Genomic DNA, 23,376 nt, shown 5'->3' with positions numbered 1-23,376 from the left:
AAATATAATAGGGATCGAAATTTGATAAATTTCGGTTTTTAGATTTGTCAGAATTCCGAAATCCCGAACTAATTGCATAATTCTGAAATCCCGAACTATGCATGCAGCATACTGACTTCACCCTGGTTAATTTTAATCGAAAAGTTGGAAAACTTATAAACTTGGATTAAGGATGAATATCCGGTTCCCTGAAGAAGAAAACACGAATCGCGCAAGGCCGGGCTATGGTATCTGCGCTCCATGATGTTAGGAGTTACCACTTCTCCACTTCTCATAGTTGTAAATTCTGTTGTTTGAAAACTGAGAATTGGGCTAAACTGATGAAGGACAATGTTCCTGCTTAATTTGGCGTAAAATCCACCCTAAGCCAAATATTTCATCATTACTGGGATAAACGTCAAAACTCTGTTGTAAAGTGACAACATCTAGTTTTAACTTTTAAGTAAAGACCTGATGCTAAACTTTTTTGCTTTCGCACTGTCACATATGGCAATTGCAAGTTTGCAACATAAATATGAGTGCGAATTAAACTGTTAAGGTAAGGGTTTCAGGACATACATAGAAAAAAAACAAAACAAACTCAAGATTGTTACGGCATTTCTAAGTTTTCGATTACAATATATTTTTTTGGATATGATATTCTACCTATTTTTTACATTGTTACAAAAAATCAAGTATTCAGAAATTTCTAACCTTGCCATAATTTTTAATTTATTGACTATATTCGATGGGTTACAATCTTACGATTTAAATAAGTCTTTGTGAAAATGTTTAAAGTGATAGTGAGATCATATCTATAAATTGAGCCTAACTAATTAATTTAAAACTAGTTTAGAAATGCCTTAACGATAATGAGTTTGTTTTTGTTTTATACATGTCCCTAGATCCTTTCCGGTCAATATACTTACTATCACTGGCCGACAGAGTGAGATTATGTGGCAACACCGGTTTTAATAATGTTACATAACTTCGTGTGAAATGATTAAAATACACAACCTTATCCCCTGACATTCTCAAAATGATGTTTTTATTACGAAATTATATTGAACCCCTTTGGGGCAATTCAAAAAAAAAAAAAAAAAAAAAAAAAAAATCCCTTTTGTATCACACTTGACCTCTAAATCGTTTGTTTGATTTATTTTTCATATCAATAAATATATTTTTGATTAAAAAAATTTGAAAAAGGTTCACTAAGACTTAGTGGGTGTTTGGATATCATTTTTTTCTTAATTTTTTTTTCTAAAAAAATATTTATTCTAAAAATAGTTTTTAAATTAACATATTTGGTTGTGATTTTTCTTAAAAGCTATTTTATCAAACTAACAAATTTCACATGATATTTTTGGACATATTTCGGCATATCACGACATTTAGTACTAAAACAACAAGGCAGTTTTGCCTTGAGCGCCCAAAGTGAAAAACCCAAAAAAAAAACAATTTTTTAACTTGAAAAACAAGTTTTTGTTATTTATCCTAAAACATGTGTTTTGGACCAATAAATATTTTTTAGGTGAAAAACTACTTTTTAGAAAAATGGAGACCAAACATGTTTATTTTTTCAAAAAACGGTTTTTCACTAATAAATATTTATTGGCAATAAATAAATAGGATCCAAACACTCCCTTAGTTTTTGGTGATTTTACATCACATAAAGGCAAATTAATTAAGGCCCTTTGTTGCGAGAGTTCTCTAATATGGAGTTGCGACTACAAATTAGCAATATCAGTGAAGATAAATAAATATAAATACTACAGTTACAGAAATCACTGCAAATTTTCTATATCAAATTAAGTTAATTTAAAAATATTGTAAATTAGGCTTATAAGTTTTTGTAGAGCCACCGGGAACATGGAATGGGGTTTTAACCCATTTTTCTTATTTTTATTTTGTTTTTAGCTGTAAGTACCTTCCATTCTGCACTACAGTACACGTGTCCATACACCAGGTCGTTCTCCATCAGCTCGTACCACTCTATCAGAATGTACCAACAACCCGAACCCAGGTCGTCCCCAACATCAGTTACAACCATATATGGAAGCAAACCATCTAGCGCAATCCTGGAGCTCAGTCAACTCAAACAATCAATAAATCATTTACTTTGTAACACCAGAGTAATGGTGAATCATCAAGATAGTACATAAGGTGGATCTACACTTCATAATGGCCTGGAGCATATAAGGAAAGTTAGTTCAAACATCTATAAGTAGAGAGAGATGAACTACGTAAGGCTTGATTCAAGTTTACCCCAAGAAACTTGATACGTAGGCAACTCTTATCCCAAGAAGAGTGCAACCATTCCCTATTACACAATTCATCAGGTCGTTGTCCAGTAAATACCAAACCTCTATATTGGCGCCGTCTGCCGGTTCGTTTCCTTAAGAAAAAACACCCTTTTTCAAACCCCCGGTCGGGTCGGAAAAAAACCACCATGGACCCCTCACTTCAAATGTTGGCAGATCATATGAAGACACTCCAAGAAGCTTTCATCACCTTGTAGCAAGAAAACCGGATGATCTTGGCGAAAGAAGCCACCTTTAACGCCAACAACGGCACTCCAGATGCAGTAGAGAACAACGCCGTCGCAGCCTTCACCACCACCACCAATCAAAGGTTAGAAGACTTCGTACAAAAGTTGGAGAAGCCAAACGACAAGACAAACGCGATCTAGATCGCTCAGAAAATACTCTAGACGTAGAAAGCATCACCATTCACAACTGAAATCAGGGACAAACAACCTCCTTCAGAATTCATCCAACCAACGTTCCCGCTGTACGACGACAGCTCATGTCCAGGCCAGCACGTAGCTCGTTTCAACTAGACTCTCACACTCAACAGCACTCCAAAATACGACTATCTGAAGTGCAAGCTCTTTCCAGCCAGCTTGAAGGACGGAGCTTTAGAATGGTTCTACACGCTCACTCTTGACTAAATCAGCAATTTTGACAAGCTAGCCGAGACGTTCGTAGCAGAGTTCGTCCACAACAGGAAGAAACAAGCCGACTTGGACTCCTTGTTTCAACTAAAGTAAGCACATGGCGAGACGATTTGCGAGTTCTTAGGACGTTTCAAGAAGGAGCTCCTATCAATGGAGCCAGGCTTAAAGGATAGCTTTGCAACTTCTGCATTCACCAATGCTCTCCTAGATGACTCCGACCTAGCAGGATCTCTGATGCGCAACAAACCGGAATGCCTAGACGACCTGTATCACAGAATTGACAAGTACATCAAGTACGAAGAGTGGTGGGCCCAATAAAAGGGCAACAAAGTTCTCGCAGTAAGCGACAAGCGAGAACCCAAAGAAAACAAACATTACTCGGGCAGCAACAACGACAACAACAACAACAACAACAACAATAACAACAACAGCTCCAGCTCCCACAAGCCCTCTTACACAAAAAGGGAATTCTCTAACTTCTCTAGGACGCCGAGCTAGATCTTGAAGAAGATCTATACAACACCATACTTCAAAACCAACATCAACAAGGTGATCGCCATACCAGAACGTCCATATTGTCTTTTTCACAAACTCCACCACTATGACACCAATAAATGTTGGAGCCTCAAACACTACCTCCAAGACTTAGTCGAGGGAGGGCAAATTGAAAGAGTTTCTACCCGAGGCGACCTTTGGCATAAATTTGGATGCCAAATGCCACACAAGCGAGTCGCGACCCACCGAGCGTCCCGCCAACAAACGTAAAGCAGGGCGAGAATGGTCCGGCGATCTAAATCTCCCGGTCGGTCGAGAAAAAAAGGGAGACAACACTCCTCGGAAACGACGGCGAAGAAAAAGTAATCAACATGATTACCGATACCTCAAAAGCGAAACCTCGGGTCGGAAAAGCGTTGAATGGTCGAGACGCCGGAGATCTACCATCTCTCCCACAAAGTGAAGTCATCACTCCCCCAGCTACCAATCAAGCGACCTCCATAACATTCACGGAGGACGATCTAGATAAGGTGTGCCTAACCCACAATGATGCCCTGGTAGTGCACTTCAAAATCAATGGGTGAACAATCACAAGAGTCTGCATCGATCTAGGCAGCTTGTGCGACATACTTTTCTATCAAACATACAAAGACATGCACCTGCCAGACTCGGTGATGATAGAATCAAATGCACCGCTCGATGGGTTCAATGGAGATCGCACAGATGCCATTGGAGACGTCATCCTATCAGTCTCCATTGGCGAAAAGGAAGACATGGTCAAAACTTCAACATGCTTCAGTGTGATCGATGTCACATCGTCCTACACTGCCATTCTAGGACGCCGATGGATTCACAAGATCCAAGCAATTCCATAAATCCTACATTAGGTTCTACGATTCCCCAGACCCCGAGGCATCATGGAGCTCAGAAGTAACCAACTAGAAGCTTACCGATGCAATCACGTCAGCACAATAACCACACCAAAGCCTCAGGTCGTCGAAAGCAAGGACGTCCCAAAGAAGCTCCTCAAGCTTCCAGCCCTCCACCAGCTGTAGTAGACAAGCTCAAAGGGAAACAAGCACAAATAGAACTTGGAGAAAAAGTCAATCTGGGCACAAATGATGACCCAAAGTTTGTCTATGTCGGGGCTGATTTAGACCCTAAGCTCAAGGAGCAACTTGTCAAATTTTTATCTCTCAATAAAGATGTTTTTGCTTGGTCGTATATTAATATGCCTGGAATCGACTCACAGGTCGCATGCCACAAATTAAATGTCAATCCAAATGTAAAGCCTATCAAACAACGACAACGCAAACTGACTCTCAAATTTCAGAAAGCGAGCAATGAAGAGATATAAAAGCTAAAAAATGTGGGATTCATCAGAGAAGTTGAGTACCCGACCTGGATAGCTAACATCGTAGCCGTTTCCAAGAAGAATGACCAGGTACGACTCTGCATAGACTTCACCAACGTCAACAAGCATTGCCCCAAGGACAGCTTCCCCCTGCCAAGAATTGACGTTCTGGTCGATCAAACATGCGGTCACGAACTCTTTTCGTTCATGGAAGCCTACAGTGGATACAATCAAATACCACTGGCAGAGGAAAACCAGGAAAAGATGTCCTTCATCACCGAAGCGAGGAGCGTTATGCTGGCGCCCTACCATTCGGCTTGAAGAATGCAGGCGCAATCTACCAAGGACTGGTCACAAAAATGTTCAAAGACTTGTTGGGCGACACTATGGAAGTCTACATAGACGATAAGATAGTCAAAAGCGAAAAAGCTAGAGATCACATTTCTCACCTACAAAAAGCCTTTGAACGACTACATTAAAACAAAATGAAGCTCAACCCAGCAAAATGTGTATTCGGGGTAGCTTCAGGGAAGTTCCTAGGATACCTAGTCTCACAAAGGCGCATCGAAGCAAACCCAGAACAGATACGAGCTCTCCTCGAGATGCCAAAACCGACCTCCAAGCAGTAAATCTACAAGCTATCTGGCATGGTCTCAGCCTTCAACAGATTCATCTCACATGCATCTGACAAGTGCAGACCTTTTCCCGCAAATCTTGAAGCGGCGGCAACATTCACATGGACAGATGAATGTCAAAAAGCTTTCAATGACCTAAAAGCTTACCTATCAACTCCTCCCATCCTGTCCAAACCAACAGAAGGAGAGACACTGGGGCTTTACCTTGTGACTACCGACTTTGCTATCAGCTCGGTCCTCTTTCACGAGCACGAAGGAATCGAAAAGCAAGTCTACTTCACCAGCAAGACATTGGCCGACTTAGGAAAACATTACTCCCCAATGGAGAAAACAATGTTAGCTTTGCTGTACTCAGCTCGGAAGTTCCGTCCTTACTTCCAGGCTCACAACATTAAGGTCATCATAGATGTACCCATCAAACAGGTCTTGAGTTCTAGCAACAAAATAGCCTGCATGGCCAAATGGGCTGAAGAACTCGGAGAACATCACATCGACTTCGTTCCCAAAACGTCTCGCAAAAGATGCAGTGGTTCGTTTGATTTCTTAGCAGATTTCCACGTCGAAGATGTCAATTGGGAACCCGAGCCAATTACTTAATTTCATCAACCATCCATCCCAGACACATGGCACCTATATGTAGATGGAGCATGCAACAACATCGGTAGTGGACAGGGGGCTATGTTAACTTCACCAGAAGGAACACAGCTACAAAAGTCAATCAAGATCGACTTTGTAACATCCAACAATGAAGCGGAGTACGAAACATTAATTACAGGTCTCCATATGGAACAACAGCTACAAGTCAAGAAACTCAAAGCTCACAGTGATTCACAGCTAATCGTCAAGCAGATCACCAAAGAGTATGTAACAAACGGAGCAAACCTGACCAAATACGCTCAAGTCGTTAATAACATCATCAGCTCGTTCAAGACATTCTTTTTGGAACATATTCCTTGAGAAGACAACAAACATGCTATAACATCCCGTTTAGTTTCTTTATTTTTCCTTATTATTAGGATTTAAAAAGTAATAATAATATTAAAAAGAAAAGAAAAGGATAAAGATAAAATAAAATAAGATAAAAATGTGGGAGAGTTAGAGGGGTTTGGTTACAGCCGAACTCTTCATCTTTGTTAGTTTTTTTGGGTTTTTTTTGAAATACAAGAGAAAAACAGATAGAGAGAGAGAGAGAGAGAGAGAGAGAGAGAGAGAGAGAGAGAGAGAGAGAGAGAGAGAGAGAGAGAGAGAGAGAGAGAGAGAGAGAGAGAGAGAGAGAGAGAGGACAACCTTCACATCGTTACAGCGGTGTGACTTTTGGTTTTATTTCTTTTTCGTTGGTTTTAAGCTTTTCGATCAATTCGCAAGTGAGTAGTCTAACTAAACCTTATTTTCTCTCCAAATTTATTGAATGATTATCATAGGAATTATCTTAAATATGTATTTGTTTTATTTATTGGAACATTAGGAACAAAACATATTAATTTGATAAATGTCATATACGTTATATGGTGATATTGTGTGACTGATTTGAAAGTTTTTATCAAGGCGAATAAATTCTTATTTCTGTTACCTTGAGTCCACTTTATTGTTTTTGGGTATAGATTATATGTTGTCTGACATAAATGGACTTTACATGAGTGCAAAATATGTGGCTGACAAATCGACATTACATGGGTGCGTTTGTGCAAAATTCTAGATTGTATCAAAACAGTCGTTATTAAAATCCGAGTATAAGTTTCGAAAATGTACAAAATATGATACGGTTCAATCTATACACTTTTGGTATATTTGAGATTATCTGGGTGTGTTGTGTGGACATTGGTTGTCTTCAGGACAATCATAACTCTTTGAAGTGTTTAATATATATATATAGCGAACTTAATTTGCTTTTCAAAGTAAAAGATCGGTTATAGCTCTGTATGACTTAATTTGATTTGAAGTGTCTTATATAAATGAGAAATCTTGTTTTTGTGTTACTGACATTTTGCATGCCTTTGGTTGTTTTGAAATGACTTATATGTATGAGAAGTATGGGTGGGTTTTGCTAAGGAATGTTAATTTGATTATAGCTACTGGCGCCAAGGTTCTCTAGTGATATATGTGTCTTTATGGAAATATAATTATGGAAATGGGTAAACAGTTAGTTAGTGATTTAATTGAAGTATATGTCAGAGTTTGGTTTATTTTCATTAAGGTTCGGTTATAGCTATTGGTAATATACATGACCATTGTTTACGTTCAAGCCTAGTTTTTCCCTGACTTTGAGCTAATCTTGTGCATTGCTCGAGTTTATTTTGGACCTTGTTAAAACATGAAAACCATGTTCCTAGCTTGAGTATATTTTTCTAGAACAAGAAGTCTTTCTTCATTTTTTTTCGTGAGTGTGAAAAGTTATGCCGTCGATAAGTTACACCGTTTAAATCTGTCTTCTGAAAATCAGGATCTATGTCTGTGTTGGAATTGAGTTTTCACCTAGTTAGGGTTAGATTCAAACTCTTGCCAAAACTTTAAAAAGTGAGTTTTCTGTGTCTTCTTTCTATTCCAATTGGCCTCGTTGCATTCTGAGATCTGGGGTGGTAGATATGATGTCTGGAAGTTTGGTTGACAGAAAACAGTGCGTCAGAAATCAGTTTATGTGCAGTGTTCAAGTCCAGTTTTAATTTAGTTAGAGTTTGAACTAGTTTTTTTTTGAAAACATGAAAAAATAAGATTTGGAAGTCTTATTTCTATTCCAATTGGACTCATCGCATTCCGAGGTCTGTGGAATTAATTATAGTGTTTGGAAGTTTAAGCGCAGAAAAAACAATCGTCAGAAATCAGTTTCTTTTAACTGTTCGAGCCTAGTTTTTGAATATTTAGAATGAGATTGAGTATTTTTGTAAAACATAAGAAAGTAATTTCTATGTGTTAGATTTTCAACGCAAAAAGCCTCGATACATTTGGACACCTATGGAAAGCGTTGTGTAATTTGGAAGATAGTCCGTCAGAAATCTAGTTTGCTGAAAATTAGGATTTTTACCGTTTTCGACCTAAGTTTTCTTCTAGATGGGCTGAGGTTGGGACTTCGAGTTCTACATGAAAAAGTATATTTACATACCTTAGTTTCTAAATAATTAAGTTACATATTATTTGGATGAATGTAGGAAAAACTATAGCTTTGACTATGTGGCGGATAAGAACTACGAAGGCTTAATTCCAATCTTAAAAGATTTGGATACGCAGGCAGTTTTGAGCAAAAGTGCACCCACTACACTATATTATATATTATATATTAGTTATTAGTTATTGTGATAATTAACTATATGTGTACAATGTTAGTACTTAATTGTGTACGTGATTGTGGTAGTTTAAAATGTATTCACGAGACATTTAACTAATGCGTTATTCTTGATTGAATCTTTTGATATTTATGATTTATATAATGGATAATGAAGTGAGTTGATTGGTTATTGTGTTTAGAATATTTATTAATGATTATATTGGTTGAGACGATGTATATTTTATAATATAATGAAAATATTATAATAAATGATAACTTTTGAGTGTTAAAATCCGGTGTAAAAATGTCCGGTGAAAATTTAATGTGTCGCCCACATCTTTAGATCTCTCCACGCCTCTGTGATGAAAAGAAATATTTATGACTAATGATGTCATGTGAAAAGCCGTCTTAGAGAGAAACTAAGGCATTCACCTTGCGGGTGGGCTGTATTCCTTGAATGTATGGGAATGTAGGTAGGTATTCCTTGAATGTGGCGGGAATGACTCAAGGTATTTATTGAATGTGCCATGAATGACCTGTTAGTGTTATGATAGGTATTCCTTGAATGTGGCGGGAATGACCTAAGGTATTCATTGAATGTGCCATGAATGACCTGTTAGTATTATGATGGGTATTCCTTGAATATGGCGGGAATGACCCAAGGTATTCATTAAATGTGCCATGAATGACCTGATATTTTGTTATGCCCAAAGGAGGCTTTGTGATTATGTGTATGGAAAGCCCAGAGATGGCTGTGACTCACAAGTTACGAGTTTACAAGATGAAAGTATGTTTCTTGGAGGTGATATCCCGCTTTGGACATATGTCTTGTAGTGGTCGTACTCGGTGTGAGTGAGGTGCACGGATATGTGTGATTTGGCAAATGTGTGTAGTGCAAATCGTGGAGTAGGAACTAAAGGTTCGGTTGTGTCTTTTAATAAATAAGTCAACGAGATAATTAATAAGTAAAGTAAAATATTGATTTTACGTATGATGAAGTTATTGCATATGATGTATATGATTTCTTATGAGAAATATATACGTGGTTTGTATGAGTTGATACTCACAAGGGATGAATGTACTCCTTGGTTGTGACTTTTCCTCATTCTCATAAGTAGATGAGTGATATTAAAGAAAAATATTGATTTTATGTGTGACCGAAGTTATTGCATACCTAATATGTATATATTATGATGTATATGATTTCTTATGAGAAATATATACGTGGTTTGTATGAGTTGATACTCACAAGGGATGAATGTACTCCTTGGTTGTGACTTTTCCTCATTCTCATAAGTAGATGAGTGATATTAAAGAAAAATATTGATTTTATGTGTGATCGAAGTTATTGCATACCTAATATTTATATATTATGATGTATATGATTTTTTATGAGAAATATATACGTGGTTTGTATGAGTTGATACTCACAAGAGATGAATGTACTCCTTGGGTGTGATATTTCCCCGTTCTCATAAGTAGACGAGTGGTTTTTAAGTAAAAGTATATGAATTGTGTGATGTTATAGATGTGAAGTGTGACTGTGAATAATATTAGTAAATGATTGTGATTTCTATGTGACTGCGAAATGACTATAACTTGATATGTTATTACGAAAATATTAATGACTTGTGATAGTCTGAGATCTATGGTTATGCACACAGAAACTTTATGACGTAATGATGTCATATGAATGACTACCCTTGATATAGGTATTATGATAAGTGGTATTCCCTGAATATGCGGGACGAACCAGGTTATATCAATTAGACTTAAATGTCTTAAATGAGGTTTGGTTATGAATGAAAATTTGACTGGCTGAGATAAATCATTTTATTGTGATGTCTAACTCTGTTTTGCAGGAGGGTAGGATCTATTAATCTTTTCTGCAGGGACGTAAATATCCTACCCTAAGACGTCGTGTTGGCTTAAAGGTAAGGTATACCAAATTCATATTTAATTAGGTTATCATATGTGCATTTAATCAATAGAATGTAAGTGATATTTATGTTGTGAGTTATTTTGAAAAGTGGGAATGATGAGTACTGTTATATGAGATTTTTGGAATTTGTATATTGGGGGTGAAATCTTACTTGAGAAGAAACTACACACCGTTTTGGAGAACGGAATTATATTGTCTTCCAAGTTGAAATGATTGATAATGTTATATTTGAAAGATTATTATATATATTTTGTTGTTAGTCTACTCATACCAGCAAATTCAATTTGTTAACCCATGTTTGCTTTGTTTTGCAACGTTGGTGTGTTATTGGGAACATAGATGGTGGAGTGCTGTGGATAAGGACACGTGATTTGGAGTTGCTCTTGGAGTCTTCTGGTTTAAGATTTTCTGAAGGGTACAATTTTGTTTTGAGACAGATGTAATAGAGTTGGTTAGTTTCTTTGTAGTTTAATAATGTGATTTAAGGATTGTTCCTTTTAGTTTTCTTTTGATTTCAATTTTGTATATATCGCGGTTTGATACTTGAGGGGTTATGGGTTTTGTTTCACCCCGAAGTTTCGGATAATTAAATATAATTGTTTTAAATATTGTCCGAAATTTGGGGTGTGACACATGCATACAACCCGCTTTCTTAGCCTCGAAAACACAAGAAACATGTCTAACCACGCCTACATTGACATCCCGGAGAAGCCGCGTGATACCAAAGAAGAAAGTGTCAACAACCTCACAGAATTTCAGTCCTCATCCAAGAAGAGATCACTCAATCTGGATGGGCCCATTCCTCGTAATTTATCCTACATGGGGAACTCCCAAAGAGAAGCAAAAGAATGCTTCGTCTTTGCGGAAATTCCAAGCTCCCGTGATACACCATAATCAACGAACGATTGTTCCGCAAATCCGCAGGAGGACCTCACCTAAGGTGCATAACTCCACACGAAGGCTAACTCATCTTTGATGAAATTTACAAAGGCGAATGTGGCAACCATGCAGGAGCAAGATCTCTGGCTCACAAAGCAATCGCTCAAGGGTATTATTGGCCAGACATGCACATCGAGGCAAAGACATATGTTCTCAAATGCCACCAATGTTAAACAGTTGGACATAACCATCTGAGTCCAGCACGAGAGTTGATCAACATAGCCAGCCCATGACCCTTTCATATGTGGGGGTTAGACATCATGGGACCATTTATCCCACAAAAGAAAACATGACTCAAATACGTCTTAGTAGCCACAGATTACTTCACAAAATGGGTAGAAGCAATCCCACTAGTCCAAGTTAAAGAGGTCCACGTCATCAACTTCATATGGACCAATATCATCACAAGATTTGGTCTCCCCCACACCCTTGTCACGGACAACGGAACTCAATTTGCTGGCTTACAAGTCAAGGCATTTCTACAAAAATGGCACATCATTCAAGCATTTTCTACACCTAGATATGCACAGAGCAATGGTCAAGCAGGGGCTACTAACAAAGCAATCAAGGAAAATCTCCAAAAGAAGTTGGAAAGCAAGAAAAGCCAATGGCCGGAGCAACTCAAAAACATTCTATGGGCTTACTAACAATGACCCGAGCTGCATTACCAATGAATCTCCTTTCACACTTTGCTTCAAAACGAGGCAATCATACCATCAGAACTCACAATCACAACCACACATTCCGACGACGTTGTTTTAAAACAAGAGATAATGACACTATCTTGGCAAAATAAGTCGATCTCCTAGAAGAGCGGGCGGAAACAACCGCAATATCCCTAGCTCGGTACCACCAAACAATCCAACGATCTTACAATAAGAAGGTCGCCCCAAGATCTTTCTAAGCTTTAACGCGTCAGATTTAAAATACATATTTATTAATTAATTAATTAATTATTTATTTATTTAAAAATCGGTTGGATTGATTTGAGATTTGTGGGCCTGATTTTTGGGCCCGAGTCTGTGTTGGGCTTGGGTTTCAGACCCAAGTATATAAACACATTGTTCTAGAGAATAGGGTTCTGGAAGAATAAAAAAATGATAAAAATGGAGGCGGAGATGAAAGCTCGTTGGCTAGAGCGTCGGAGTGCGACGACTTGGACTCGGAGAAATTCGTGGAGCTTTGGGATTAAGGTGAGTAGTTAGTTTTCTACTTCACCAGTATACAGAAACCGTTGTACTTTCCAATGTTTTCACTAGATTTTACTGTTCATTTATTCGGTTACTGTTAATCGTCCGGTAGTTATGTAGTTGTTAAAATGTGTTTAAACGGTCTTTTGAAACACTGTTTAACTGAGCCTTAAACCGCCGAAACTCAGAAGCCATCCAATGGCGGCGCAAAGACAGAGAGATCGATCTCGTTGCCTTTTAAACTTGTCTTGGGTTGAATATATGGTGTGTTAGTCGGGTATAATTGGTTGATGGAGGTCAGGGGTTAAGTACTGGAGGGTGGTTGTCGGTGATTGGATGAGCTGTTCAAGCTCTGAAGAAGTCGCTAATGGCGTCGCCAGAACAGTTGAACGAAATACTATGGGCGTGTTTGAACTTTCTTTTATGTTGTGATGTTGGTAGGTTGATGGTTGGAGGTTGTCATGGGTGCTGTCGAAGCTTTTAGAGGGCGGTAATGGCGACATTAAGGAAAATCGCCAGTAAAAGTTAGGTGACGGTGGTTGTTGTTTTTTTTGTTGTTGATTGAAGATGGGGTAGTAAAGGGTTGAGGTTTGGGTAGTGATGTCGGATTGAAGGTTGGATTTGGTGGGTCATTGAAAGCTTGAAGCAAAGCCAAGCCAATAAAACCCAAATTTTCAGATCTAGATTTAGGAAGAGTTTTGATTGTATGATTTTGGTTTTGGCTTTTGTTAATGTTGTTTGGTTGGTGATGAGGGAGGAAACCGTGGGGTCAAAATAGGTGGTCGATCGGAATCGGGGTGGCGGTTTTGGTGGCGGTTTGTTGAAGATGACACCTGTTCATCTTAGTTGGGCCTCGGGCCTTGGTTGGTTTTGTTTTGGGTCGGCCATTTTGTTTGGTTGGGCGGTTTGTTTTGTTTTGATTGGGTCCGATTATGTTCTAAATTGTTGGGCCGGCTTCTATTATTTGTTTTGATCGGGTTTAGGTTTAATTTTTCGAATCCAAATTGTTTTGGGGCGGTTTCTAATTGTTTGGGGCCAATCCATAGGACTTAAAATAGATCCAAATGGGTCTTTCAACGTTTAGACTTTTGGGTTGGGTTAAGGTTTGAAAGCTTGGCTAGTTGGTCCAGAACCATTACCTTAGCCATGAGCCCCACGAGCCATGATCTTGACCTTAGCCATGAACCATGGCTATGACCTCGTTTTGTCGACATGGAAACGACAGGTTTGACTTTGACCATGACGTGTTGACTTTGACTTTGACCATGACGTGTTGACTTTGACCTTTGACCATGACGTGTTGACTTTGACCTTTGACCGTTTACTATGGAATGTTGACTTTTTCCAGTTTTTCATATATTTAAGAATATGGACAAATATAATAATAAAATATTGTTTAACATTATATAACGTTGTTTGTCATTATCTAATTAAGATTTGACGTGAGTAATGTGTAAAAACACATATATATATATATATATATATATATATATATATATATATATATATATATATATATATATATATATATATATGTGGGCTTTGATTGTGGACTGTGGACTGTCTAATTGTGCTACGTATTATGTTGTATATTATATGGACAAATGTAGTAATAAAATGCTGTGGAAGCCTGCATAATCGGTTAGTCATTATCTAAGAAAGATTTGACATTGATGTTGTGTATTTTTGACACGTGATGAGATAGAAACTGTAGGAGATAGGGGTGGGCAATGGGCCGGGTCGGGCTAGCCCGACCCTAAACATTTAAAGCCCTTCAAATATTAGGGCCCGGCCCTAAAGTCAGCATAAGGCCGGGTTGGGCCGGGTCACAAGTCTAAACCTCAAGCCCTTACCCTACTCTAAGCCCTCTTTAAAGGCTTTAGGGCCGGGCTTTAGGGCCGGGCCTATATATTTTCTTTTTTTTACTACATCAGTTTTAAAACTCATTTATATTACAAAAATGTACAATAATCTACAAACTCAAAGTCCAACCAATCTAGTAATAATCTTGTATAAGTCCAAAAGTTTAAAATGCACATCCACAATCTAATGAACTGAAGTACATCGAGAGTTTGGAATTTGTTCTTCCTTGTACTCAAACCTCACTAAAATTACATTTTAAATTGAAATACATAGACAAATAATTATATTATCATTTTAAAGGAAGTTAAGTAATAGATATAAAGAAGAAACATAATAGTTTTGGTTAATGGTCATGGAAGTTGTTAAACTATTTGTAATATCATAAATTATTTCTATAATAGATTCAAACAAATATAATATTACCTTTCTTCTAATTTAAAAGTGATTCAAGCTTTGTATATGGAAATGAAAATATTGGCTTTTTGAACAAGTGATGGAGAAAAGTTTGAGATTACAAATGTCATTTTTCCGACAAAGGTTGTTTTTGGTTTCTATGTTACAAATGTCCGCCTCAGATTTTGCTTTAATGGTGTGGAAGGAAATCTTTAGTTTTAGACTTGGCTTGGATGTGAATAAAAATATAATTTATAAGAAATAAGTGAGAAAAGAAAATGAGAATAATAAGTTATGGACTTTGACTTGATGATCAAAGGAATAAAGTCTTATTTTTATTAATTTAGTGCTCATTGTTCTTCGTAGGTCATTAAGTTGACAAGTTTTTGTTATATAAGACAAGTTATTGGAAGTACCTCGGGTGTAAGTGATAAATTACAAAGCGACAATGTTATTTTAATTGAAAATATTTAACAAAGAGTTGGACAATTATGGTATGTGTATTTATAGTGAAAGTGTGAAACAGGCCGGTTAGGGCTTGGTTAGTGACTTGGTTAGGGTCGGGCCTATGTTTTAGAATCTTAGCCCTAGCCCCGCCCTAGAAGACATTAGGCCGGGTCGGGCCGGCCCTAAACTCCGTGGAGGGCTTTAGTTGTGAGTGGCTTTATAGGGCTTAGGGTCGGTCCGACAGGCCGGGTTAGTGGTCGTTAGGGCCAAATTCCCACCCCTAGTAGGAGATATATTATTCCTAAAACGCTTATAAAAAATATATGCGATACATTTGAAGCAATTGTGATATCATATGATATGTTGGGATGTATATATTAAATGCAATAGTTTTGGAGAAATAAATGTATAAACGCTCCATTATTATATATGTGAGATGCTACTATGAGGTAGTATAGTATTGGTGAATATTTTCCCACGGATTGTGGGCTTAGTGCAATAATATATTGGCACGTGAAAGAATGAAATTGGTTATGAGATATAATTGAGATATTTCTAAAATCGCGGGCTTAGTGCAATAAGGTAATTGACCAAGCATTGATATAGTGGAATTATTATGAGTCATAGATGTATGACACTGAATAAATTACGAATCTAAAAATCCTAGAACCCGACTACCACAACTCATGTGATTGGCCCTTCGGGCGCTTCAAATGAATCTGAATTAGGGGGTGGGCAATGGGCGGGTCGGGCTAGCCCGCCCTAAACATTTAAAGCCCTTTAGATATTAGGGCCGGGTCGGCCCGGCCCTAAAGTCGCAAGATAGGTCGGTCGGGTCGGTCACAAGTCTAAACCTTAAGCCTCGACCGACCCTAGCCCCTTTAAGGGCTTTTAGGGGTCGGCTTTTAGTGGGCCAGCTTTTAGGCCTCGCCTAAATATTTTCTTTTTTTTTACTACATCGCTTTTAAAACTTATTTATATTACAAAAATATACAATAATCTACAAACTCAAAGTCCAACCAATCTAGTAATAATCCCTCAGATAAGTCCAAAATTTAAAATGCACATCCACAATCTAATAAACCCAAGTACATCGAGAGTTCGAATTTGTTCTTCCTCAGACTCAAACCTCAATTGAAATTACATTTAACATTGAAATACATAGACAAATAATTATATTATCATTTTAAAGGAAGAAGTAATAGATATAAAGAAGAAACATAATAGTTTTGGTTATGGTCATGGAAGTTGTTAAACTATTTGTAATATCATAAATTATTTCTATAATAGATTCAAACAAATATAATATTACCTTTCTTCTAATTTAAAAGTGATTCAAGCTTTGTATATGGAAATGAAAATATTGGCTTTTGAACAAGTGATGGAGAAAAGTTTGAGATTACAAATGTCATTTTTCCCGACAAATGTTGTTTTTGGTTTCTATGTTACAAATGTCCGCTCAGATTTTGCTTTAATGGTGTGGAAGGAAATCTTTAGTTTTAGACTGGCTTGGATGTGAATAAAATATAATTTATAAGAAATAAGTGAGAAAAGAAATTGAGAATAATAAGTTATGGACTTTGACTTGATGATCAAAGGAATAAAGTCTTATTTTTATTAGGCTAGTGCTCATTGTTCTTCATGGTCATTAAGTTGACAAGTTTTTTGTTATATAAGACAAGTTATTGGAAGTACCACTTGGGTGTAAGTGATAAATTACAAAGGACAATGTTATTTTAATTGAAAATATTTAACAAAAAGAGTGGACAATTATGGTATGTGTATTTATAGTGAAAGTGTGAAACAGGGGCGGTTAGGGCTTGGTTAGGGCTTGGTTAGGGTCGGCCTATGTTTTAGAATCTTAGCCCTAGCCCCCGCCTCTAGAAGACATTAGTGGTCGGGCGGGCCGGCCCTAAACTCTGCGGAGGGCTTTAGTTGTGAGGGCTTTATAGGGCTTAGGGTCGGTCGGACGGTAGGGTTGTGGTCGTTAGGGCCAAATTCCCACCCCTAGTAGGAGATATATTATTCCTAAAACGCTTATAAAAATATATGCGATACATTTGAAGCAATTGTGATATCATATGATATGTTGGGATGTATATATTAAATGCAATAGTTTTGGAGAAATAAATGTATAAACGCCTCCATTATTATATATGTGAGATGCTACTATGAGGTAGTATAGTATTGGTGAATATTTTCCCACGGATTGTGGCTTAGTGCAATAATATATTGGCACGTGAAAGAATGAAATTGGTTATGAGATATAATTGAGATATTTCTAAAATCGTGTGGCTTAGTGCAATAAGGTAATTGACCACGACGTGATATAGTGGAATTATTATGAGTCATAGATGTATGACACTGAATAAATTACGAACGAAAATCCTAGAACCCGACTACCACAACTCATGTGATTGGCCCTTCCCGGGCGCTTCAGTTGAATCAATTAGGGGGGCAATGGGTCAATCCGGGCTAGCCCGCCCTAAACATTTAAAGCCCTTCAGATATTAGGGCGGTCGGGCCGGGTCACAAGTCTAAACCTCAAGTTCGACCACGACCCTAGCCTCTTTAAGGGTTTTTAGTGGTCGTATTTTAGGCCCGCTTTTTAGTCTTGGGGCCTAAATATTTTTTTTTTTTTTACTACATCGGGTTTTAAAACTTATTTATATTACAAAAATATACAATAATCTACAAACTCAAAGTCCAACCAATCTAGTAATAATCCTCAGATAAGTCCAAAAATTTAAAATGCACATCCACAATCTAATAAACCAAGTACATCGAGAGTTCGAATTTGTTCTTCCTTGTACTCAAACCTCATCGAAATTACATTTAACATTGAAATACATAGACAAATAATTATATTATCATTTTAAAGGAAGAAGTAATAGATATAAAGAAGAAACATAATAGTTTTGGTTAAAGGGTCATGGAAGTTGTTAAACTATTTGTAATATCATAAATTATTTCTATAATAGATTCAAACAAATATAATATTACCTTTCTTCTAATTTAAAAGTGATTCAAGCTTTGTATATGGAAATGAAAATATTGGCTTTTGAACAAGTGATGGAGAAAGGTTTGAGATTACAAATGTCATTTTTCCGACAAAGGGTGTTTTTGGTTTCTATGTTACAAATGTCCGCTCAGATTTTGCTTTAATGGTGTGGAAGGAAACCTTTAGTTTTAGACTTGGCTTGGATGTGAATAAAAATATAATTTATAAGAAATAAGTGAGAAAAGAAATTGAGAATAATAAGTTATGGACTTTGACTTGATGATCAAAGGAATAAAGTCTTATTTTTATTAGGCTAGTGCTCATTGTTCTTCATGGTCGCTTAAGTTGACAAGTTTTGTTATATAAAACAAGTTATTGGAAGTACCCTGGGTGTAAGTGATAAATTACAAAGGACAATGTTATTTTAATTGAAAATATTTAACAAAGAGTTGGACAATTATGGTATGTGTATTTGTAGTGAAAGTATGAAACAGGGCCGGTTAGGGCTTGGTTAGGGTCGGCCTATGTTTTAGAATCTTAGCCCTAGCCGCCTCTAGAAGGCATTAGGGTCGGGCGCCCTACCCTAAACTCGTGAGGCTTTATAGGGCTTTAGGGTCGGGTCGGTCGGGGCGGGTTAGTGGTCGTTAGGGCCAAATTCCCACCCCTAATCTGAATGGCCTTCGGGCTTAAAGTAACGCGGATTGGCCCTTCCGGGCGCTTCAAATGAATCTGAATGGCCTTCGGGCGAATAATGTGATTGGCCCTTCCGGGCGTTTCAGTTGAATCTGAATGGCCCTTTCGGGCGTAATTTAATAGTGGCTTGATTATTCCGCTCGCAAAAATAGAACGAGACGCGATATTTTATGCCGAATAGTGGCATTACTTACATAATGGCTTCCGCGGTGAGGATTTACGGTGTCGCGCATCCCGCCAGTGGTAGTTACGCACGAGTGGTACATTATATAAGGGGAGGCATGTGGATGTACATGTTCGGGCGTTGGGTAGCGATTGTGGTAGCCGTGAAAACTAGGTAAAGACATAGATACGACGTGATTTTAGGGACACACAAAGAAAGCCTTAATTAATATAATTATGGTAATATGTTGGTTAATAATATATCTTTAGATAGATGATTGTATATGCTTGGTTGGTTATTTGCTTAGTTAGAACCTAAAGAACCTGCGCGGGACTAACTAAATGCCTTTTATGATGCGCGATAGGTTGTTGTGTGGTTAGTGGGAAGTTAAGGCGCCTCAAATGGAGGAACTACCGCCTTTAGTTATTGAACTTAAGGATGTTGTATTATTAGTCGTGGAAAGTTAAAAACCTCGATGAAGGAACTAACCGCCTTGTAGATTGTGTAAATATATGTATAATTATATGTTGTATTTTAGAGCTACTCACACCAAAGATTTTTATAATGTCAACCGATTTGCATGTTTGTTTATCGGGTGTGTTCATTAAATGAACACAGTTGATAAGTCTTGACAGGTTTAGTGTTGAAGAAGATTGGTTGTCGCTTGTGGTTTTTGCGTTAATACAGATCTCGGGATATGTTTTGTTTTCTCTCGAGGTGATATAGAGTTTCAGTCGAGACAAAGTTATTTGTATTTTCATTTGTAAATTTTTGTAATGAAGAAGACTTTTGTTTAAGTTAAAATTTTTATTGATTTTTTATTATCCGCATATTTAAACTGTTTATGGGTTTTTGGGAGTTGAGAGTGCGTCACACCTCGGAGATCGAAGAGTCGGGAACAAATAATGTTTTTCCGAATTCTGTCAAAATTCGGGGTGTGACAAAGCTGGTGACTTAGTCCTCAAAAAGACTTTAGCTCCAGCCAAGCTCGACCTAACATAGGAAGGCCCCTATATCGTTGACAAAGTCATTGGAAATGGAGCATACTAGATCAAAACGCAACTCGGTGATATGCTTTCCCGACCTTGGAATACAGCTCTCCTCAAGAGATTTTATCAATAAATTTTTTCAGATGTATCAGTCAATATGAATAAAATTTCATCAACATTTCGAGTACAAATGTCATCTTGTGCATTACATAAAGTACCATGCATCTCACACTGCGCAACCCGACCTAGGACACCACAATGTCAGGTCGTACATCAAAGACGGAGTCAAGAACGATTCAACTGCAATTACCACGCAGTGGTAAATTATCAATCAATCCAACCTAAGGTCCCCTAAAAGGACCCTAAATCAACTTAACACCAACGCGATGGCTGGGGTTAAAGCATGATTCAATCAGAATTCCACTTAATTATCGGGCCAAATCCAAACATATGGGACCCCAAAAGAACCCATAGTCAACTTAAGGCTTTTGAACGTGGTTAAGCTTGGCTCAATCAGAACTACCAATCAAAGGCTAGTTATCGACAATCGAGTTCCCCAAAAGGAACGACCAATCAAACGCACAAAATGCGACTAGGTGAAAGCTACGATCATCTAACCAGGTCGTGCAGGACATTAAACGATCTACCATAGTACAACAAGTCATCAGGACTACCACTATGCAGTACAGGTCGTTATACAACAAATCAAACAACAATAAAAGCAATCACATCCACGAAAAATTCAAAGACAACATCAAGACAGAACAAGTAAGTAATTTAAATACTTTACTACTTACAAAATTTGGTTGGATACTAGAGGCCCCCAGGTTATCCTGAGAAAATAACCTCAGCACCATACCCCCATCATCAAAAAATCAAAGTTATCAGTATCAATTATCAGTATCAACCAAAGCAAGTGAGAAAACATAGTTCATCATCATTCAAACACATCAAGAGCAAAGAGAGAAAAGGCACAGTCAGAGGACACAGGGAAGATTCTCCACATTCAAAGGCTCCAGTGGGCCACTCTCTTCACCAATAGGGCCCCCATTTGAATCACCACTCACATTCACAATTTCTACGGAGACCTCCTCAGTTGGCTGAATGGCTGGAGCAGTAGCAAAGTCGGATGGTAGATCTGGTTGTATACTAGCATTTGCAACAGTACTTTCCACAACTACTGTTGCAGCCCCACTTTCAACCGACCTCTTTAGGGTTTTATACTTACGTTCTAACTCCAATAGGTCGTCCACCAGAATGTAAGTATCACTGCTCTCTACCAAGTTGACCAGGTCATTATATTCCTTCTGATCCCTTTCAGCAACAACCTGCGCCTTCCTACACTCACCAATCCAGTTTTGCACCTCCACTTTTGAAGCATCAAGAGACGGTTGCAACAACGCCACCTTCCCAGCAAGATCTCCAACCTGCGACCTCAGCCCAGATATTTCAGCTCACTCCACCTCTTGAACAGCAAGCAGCTTGTCATAGGCCTCCTTGGCAGCATCCAATTCCTTCTTGTATAGGTCGGAGATAAGAACCATCTCTTTCAGCTTCCTATACATAGCCAGGACCTGGCAACAAACAAAATAAATCACAAAGCAGTAAAAATGGAAAACAAGACAATACCCAGGGCCAAGAGGCACTTACAAAGCTAATGTGGAGCGATCCATATCTTTAATATTCATCCCAAGTCCTTCCTGATCTCCAACTTATGTCTATCTCCATCCAGGCACCGTTCTCCAAAGAACCCTCCAAAGAACTAAATAGTTCTTGAAACTACAATCCCCATTCTTCACAAACTTACTCAACCTACTCATTTGGGTCCTCATAGGTGACAAGCCCATCCGAGCGTCATCAAGACTTTCTTGTCACGTGGGGCCGCACTCCCTGATCCCTTCAACTTCTGGGCAACTTGCTCATTCTCACTAGCCTTCTTCTTTGCCGAAAGTATCAACAACCCCCACATCAACAACAAGTTCCTTTAGATCCATCCTCTTCAATGGAGCCCGACTTGCAGAAGAGCGATCTCCACCAGTACTAGATTGTTCCTCAGACTCAGCTCGGGACTTCTTCGACCCCTCTGTCTCAACCACTTCAAAGCGCCTTTTCAAATTAGGCCTCCGGAACTGAGTGGGAGCATCACCATTACCAACAACACTCCCACCACCATGACTAGAACGTTCACCATCACCTACTTCAGAGAGTTTCGATGCCGAACATTCAACATCACCCACTTCAGAGCGTTTGGATGCAGAACGTTCAACATCATCCACCTCGGAGCGTTTCGATGTAGAACGATTTTCTGCAGCTCCTCCAGACGTCCTCACTAAAGCAGAACGGCTATCAGCAGCCCCTCCAGCCATTCTCACTCTAGAAACAGGTGCCTTCCTTTGGCTCTCCCTCTCCATCTCACCGTCCGAGCTAGAATCAGAGATGTAAAAAACGAGCTTACGAGCCCTCTTCTTTTGCTCCACCTTCTTCCGGTTGATCTTCTCCCCTCTACGCTTCTTAAAGTAGTGAGAAACCTCCCCCAAGATAGCTCGTTTCTCCTCCCAACTTAAACAAGCAAACTTCTCTACAATGTTAAGCTCAGGACGACCTCGAATGGAAACCTCTGCACAAAAGGACACAAAAACATCAGAACGTACAACCTATCAAGTACAATACTTGCATACGACCTACAAAATAACTACCTACCAACCCATTTTACAGAGTGGGTACTCAGCTCACACCTAGGGGGGGTGTAATTACCCACAACCAACAAAAGCCTACGCCCCCAGTCCTCCTTACTCACCTCCACAATTAAAGATGACTTCCCCCTTACGACCTGCAAACTAAAATTCAGTGCAACCGATCTCTTCACAGAGAAATGCTCCAACACTTCTCCTAAGCGGATATTATAACCCTGCTCATTCAACAAATCCAACACATGAAAAACCCTCCAACTATTCCCTTTACGACCGATATGAGGCTTTTTCCACAATAGTTCAAAACCTCAACAGTAAGACGGGAAAATGACAACCTCATCCCAGCCTTCAACTGCCCATAACAAACCACCACTCCTCCATCCGGAGG

The sequence above is a fragment of the Coptis chinensis genome, chromosome 1 (genome assembly GCF_015680905.1).
Source record: "Coptis chinensis isolate HL-2020 chromosome 1, ASM1568090v1, whole genome shotgun sequence".
Lineage (NCBI taxonomy): Eukaryota > Viridiplantae > Streptophyta > Magnoliopsida > Ranunculales > Ranunculaceae > Coptis > Coptis chinensis.
Note: the sequence above shows the minus strand (reverse complement) of the source record.